Below are 6,000 nucleotides of genomic sequence, written 5' to 3'. Positions count from 1 at the left end.
AGCAATTCATCAAACACCTTGTATGCGTGCTTTTGTGAGTTAAACCACTTTAGTAAAGGGTTATATCAACTCACCTCAAAACTTCTCGAGCCAATACGTAGGCCCCAGTCCAATTGACACCAGTCAAACAATCGATTCTACAACAACCAGTGCATTTTAATCAATTTTAAAGTACTACACCTAATTATGAAATTTATTGATGATATAGAGGAAGAAGGGATTTAGCTATTTAATTCTTACATATTACTACTGTAGGGTAATTGACAATAGGAGATTTTACATACCTGAGTTCAAGAATAAGTGAGTTATGAAGAACCCTAGGATTTGTATTCGTTGCCTGTGTGCTCTGGTTCGTGAGCGAACAGAACTCAGTGTTCTGTTTTTCGTCTAAGGCAGGCAAAAGCCTTTACCCTTTTTGAAGAATCGTGGGTTCTGTTTCTCTAAAGCTTAAAGCCTTTATTTTTCAATAGCCCTTTTGTTGGGCTTTAAGTCCCCTTTCCCTTTTTTTTTTAAAACTAATAATTAAAGATACCCACTTTTAATAATTAATAATAGTAAAATTATTAATAGTTTTCTAATTGTATATCCATTATATACTTATATATATATAAATAGTAATAATTTAGTTCTATAGTTAGCGTATCTCGAAACTTTTATAAATTTGAGGAGTGTTACAGAAATCTCGAGAAACCGTTTAAAAGTTTAGGGAAAACACGGATCTAGAACAGATATAAAGAAATCAGAAGAACCTCAAAAGTTAGGGTTTCAGAAGAAACCAGATGGTGAGAAAGGCTTGGAGAGTCGTTGATCTGAGCAGGAGAAGTCGAGATCAGGCTCGCATAGCCATGGCTTGTCGGAGCAAGGCCGTAGGTGGCCATAGAACTCGAATCAAACAAGCTATGGGCCAAGCTTCTTCGTGGTCAGGCCTTGAAACTTCAGTAACCAAACGTGTAGGAGTTATAGGAGGTCGGTATATGACTTCTATGGCCTTAGAAGCCATGGATTCCGGTGGTTTTAGGGTGGAAGTTGAGGGAGGCGGCTAGGATTTCTGAGAGAGAATTTGGGAGAGGGAGAATTCAGGGGCGGCTACCGGTGAGAAATGATTAGGGTTTGGGGGTATTGGAAAATTAAAAAGGAAAGGGTGAGTATGAGCCGTTGATCTAAATGATCAACGGCTGAGATTGAAAGGGGGATCCGGGCGGGTTATTAAGAGGGTCGTGGATCGGGTAAATTTAGGATTTGGGCCGGGTAATGGGATCTGAAATTGGGTTCAATTAGGGGTGCCCAATCTGGCCAAAATTAAAATACAAATGGGCTAACATTTAAATAGCCATTTTCTATTATTTATTTTATAAAAACTAGTAAAATATTTTTTGGAAATAATTAAAGATACTAAAATGATTAATAATATATCATTATAAAAATAAAAATACTGGAGTCAATTTTATAATTATTAACACAATTAAATCTTAAAATAGGCTAATATTGCAATTATATGCAATTTAGCTTTTAAAAATACTAAATAAATTTGTAAAATTATGCAAAAATTATGTTAGCTATATTCTAGTATAAATATGAGAATCTAATAAGTGAATTGCCAAAATGATAATTTAAGAATAATTATTGGTTTTTTCTTGATAAAATAGGGGAATAAATTGATCCAAAAATCTTTAAAAATTAATGAAAAATAAGAAAACCCTTGGAAATACTTATATATGCATACATATGTTATTTGAAAGGTAATTTTCATATAAAAAATAATACAGAAAAAAATTGGGTATCAACAAAGACAACATTGACAATCATTACTCACCTCTGTCCAAACTCTAGCCCGCGATACCTTTGCCTCTCGAATCGGCCTCCGGATGTTCCAAATCTCTAACTGTTCCCCCTTGATTCTCTCTTCAATCCTCTTCAAAAAGCTTCAAAATCGCCAAAAAATGGAGGAACTTATGCTCAAAATCGCAGAATAGGCCTTTTAAACATTCTGCCCAGCTGTTTCAATTCCTTCTTCGCGAACGCGGTCAAAGCATCGCGTTCGCGAAGCACAAACTTAAGTTGACTAAAATTCCTCTTACGCGAACGCGATGCCTCAGTAGCTCAAACCATCGGGAACGCGTCTGCTCTCTCGCGAACGTGGTGTTTCCTGACTCCAACCCTTCGCGAACGCGGGACCTCCTCGCGAACACGAAGACCAAATCTCTAGCCTCACATCTCAACCCTTCGCGAATGCGAGGGCCCACTCGCAAACGCGAAGGCCAACAGTTTGCAACACTCACAACAGTTTTCTACAATTTTCCACAACTTGAAATGATCCGTTTAACCATCCGAAACTCACCCAAGGCCCTCGGAACCTCAACCAAACATGCCAACATATCCCATAACATCATTCAAACTTGTTCTAACTTTCGGAATGCTCAAAAAACATCAAAACACCAAATTCGCATCGGATTCAAGCCTAAGAATTATAAAATCTTCTAAATTCCGCTTTCGATCAAAACATATATCAAACCACGACCGAATGACCTGATATTTTGTACACACGTTCCAAATGACACAACGAACTTACCGCAACTCCCAAAATTTCATTCCGACCCCTATATCAAAATCTCACCTATCAACAGGAAAACGCCAAAATTCTAATTTCTCCAATTTGGGCCTAAATCTACTCTAGACCTCCAAAACACATTCTGATCACGCTCCTAAGTCTCAAATCACCTCCCGAAGCTATCTGAACCATCGAAACTCACATCCAAGCCCTTTAACACATAAGTCAACATCCGGTTGACTTTTCCAACTTAAGCTCACTCAAAAGAGACTAAGTGTCTCAAACCTTACCAAAACCTCTCCGAACACGAGCCAACCAACCCAATAATACAAAAATACAGTTGAACAAGGCAATAAGAAGTAGAAATGAGGAAAACGGAGTGGTAACTCATGAAACGACCGGCCAAGTCATTACACGCCTGCAGAATAGGGTTAGTTTTAGTTTCCTTAAATTATTAATCTTTAGCATTCCTTAAGTTCAAGGGTCCCGCCCGGAGAATAGGGTTATTTTTAATTTTCTTAAGTGTTAAGTCTTTAGTTTTCCTTGAGTTGAGGGATCCCTCCTGGAGAATAGGGTCAGTTTTTAGTTCCCTTAAGTTGTTAGTCTTAGTTTTCCTTAAGTTCAGGGGTCCTTCCTGGAGAATAGGGTCATTTTTAATTTTCTTAAGTGGTTAGTCTTTAGTTTTCCTTAAGTTCAGAAGCCTCGCCTAGAGAATAGTGTCATTTTTAATTTTCTTAAGTGGTTAATCTTTAGTTTTTCTTGAGTTCAGGGGTCCCGCTTGGAGAATAGGGTCAGTTGTTAGTTTCCTTAAGATTTCAATATTTGGTTTCTCTTAGAGTTCAGGGATCCCTCCTGGAGAATAGGATCAGTTTTTAGTTCCCTTAAGTTGTTAGTCTTAGTTTTCCTTAAGTTCAAGGGTTCCTCCTGGAGAATAGGGTCAATTTTAGTTTTCTTAAGTTGTTGATCTTTAGCTTTCCTTAAGTTCAGGAGCCCCGCCTGGAGAATAGGGTCATTTTTAATTTTCTTAAGTGGTTAGTCTTTAATTTTCCTTGAGTTCAGGGGTCTCGCCTGGAGAATAGGGTCAGTTGTTAGTTTCCTTAAGATTTCAATATTTAGTTTTTCTTAAAGTTCAAGGGTCTCGCCTGGAGAATAGGGTCAATTCTTAGTTTCCTTAAGTTTTCAATTTCTAGTTTTTCTTGAGTTCAGGGGTCTCGCCTGGAGAATAGGGTCAATTCTTAGTTTCCTTAAGTTTTCAATTTCTAGTTTTTCTTGAGTTCAGGGGTCTCGCCTGGAGAATAGGGTCAATTCTTAGTTTAGTTAAGCTTAGTTCATAGTTTTCCTTAAGATCAATCTCACAAGAGACGCGCATCCTAGTCGAGTTTTTAGTTTTACCCTCATCATTGCATCCTTCATCAATAACATAGGTGATTTATAGTTTTGCTAACAACTCACAAATCTTCCTAGTGCAAACTGGGGCAGAAAATTTTGTTTGTTTTGTTGTTTTTGATTGCAGGCACCCACCTGGAGAACGAGGAGCAACATTTCAGAAATCAGTTTTAGGTCCAAGTCAAAGAAGCACCAGGAACCTGCCTGAAGAACAGGATCAACTTTCAATTTCAAGTTAGAGAAGCATCAGGAGAATCCCTCCTGAAGAACAGGGTCAACTTTTAGTTTGCAAGTTCAAGTCAGAGGCATCAAGAGCCCACCTGAAGAACAGGGTCAGTGTTCGGGTTTCAATTTCAAGTTCAAGAGGCATCAGGAGAATCCCACCTGAAGAACAGGGTTAACTTTCAGTTTTCAAGTTCAAGTTAGAGGCATCAGGAGCCCTCCTGAAGAATAGGGTCAACTTTTAGTTTTCAGGTTCAAGTCAAAATCAAGCAGGAGGATCTCGCCTGAAGAGCAGGGTTAACTTTCAGTTTTCAAGTTCGAGTCAGAGGCATCAGGAGCCCGCTTGAAGAACAGGTTAAACTTCTAGTTTTCAAGATTCAAGTCAAATGCAGCAGGAGTCCGCCTGAAGAACAGGGTCAACTTTCAGTTTTCAAGATTCAAGTCAAAGACAGCAGGATCTCGCCTGGAGAATAGGGGTGATTTTTACTTCAAAATCAGAAGTAGCACGAGTCGCCTGAGGAACAAGGTTTTCAAGCTCAAGTCTACTCCAAGTTCAAGTTTATTTCAAGTGCAAGCAGCAGGATGCCCGGCTGAAGAACAAGGTCAACTTCCAGTTTTCTTCAAATTCAAGTCAGCAGGATGTCCACCTGAAGAATGAGGCGAATTTTTAGTGTCATGTTGAAGGAGCAAGTGGAGATTCAAAGAAGATTCAAGACAATAAGTAGATAGGATCTTGTATTTTTCTTTTATTTTTGCTGTAATTTTTCCTTTTTGATGTAATGGTAGGAACCACGGACCGGAACCTCGACGGCACCTCAATCGGTTCTTCACCTCGATATACTCCATCACTGTTCCTACTTCTAAACTACACGTGGCCTGATTCCTTTATCGCCAAGAATATGTAGGCAGCTCGAATACCAGGGCTCGGTCACATTCTCCTTTCTTTTAGTTTTTGGTCTCCCTAAATAAGGGTCGGGTCAAAAAATATGTCTCGTCGTTCTTTGTCCGAAAGCTCTTCGCATTTCCAGTCAAAGAGGGGCAGCTGTAGACGTGTAATTTTTTGACCCTCCCCGAGATTTTATACATTTTAGCATTTAAATAGTTAGTTTAGGTCTAATATAGTTATTCTAAATAGTTTTGACTCTTTTACTTTATTTTATTACAAAAATAAAAATTACAAAATATTTTCTTTTATGTATCTAATTAATATTTTATCTAGTTACTTTTAATTTATCTACCTTACATAAAATTCAAAATTACAAAAATAGTTCCACTTTATTTCAGGAATATTACTTTAATTTTACAATGATTTTTCCATTTTTATCTTTAAGTATGATATTTGAAAAATACCAAAAATAGGTTTGTTTTAACGGTTAGTTTTATTTTAATAGTTATTTTACTTAAGTAGGGTTAATTAGTATTTTTAGTCTTGTTTTAGAAGAAAAAGTAAAATTTGAGGCTAACTTTGTTTGGTCTTAATTGAAGAGGTCCAAAGACATGACCCAATTTTAAAGCCCAAATCCTAAGACTCACTTCCCCTTCTTCTTATGCACCCTAACACACATTTTCAAGACCTAGACACAAAAACAACCCTAAACCTATCTTCTTATGAGACAACAACCGTTTTTCCATCAACCCTAGCTCCCAAGAGAGGAGGAGATCTTCTTCTTCAACAAAAAGAAGACCTAACCCTAGAATACAAAAAAAAGCACCAGCCATCACCCTCACAAAACCCAAAAGAAACCTTCTTCTTCTAACCTAGCAGCACCACCACAACGCCGACCACCCCTCCCAGCCGTCTCCTCTAACCTCATCTCCTAACCCCTTTACCATTCTACCAAACC

Source organism: Nicotiana tabacum, chromosome 5 (assembly GCF_000715075.1).
Source record: "Nicotiana tabacum cultivar K326 chromosome 5, ASM71507v2, whole genome shotgun sequence".
Classification (NCBI taxonomy): Eukaryota; Viridiplantae; Streptophyta; class Magnoliopsida; order Solanales; family Solanaceae; genus Nicotiana; species Nicotiana tabacum.
This window is presented reverse-complemented; position numbering follows the sequence as displayed.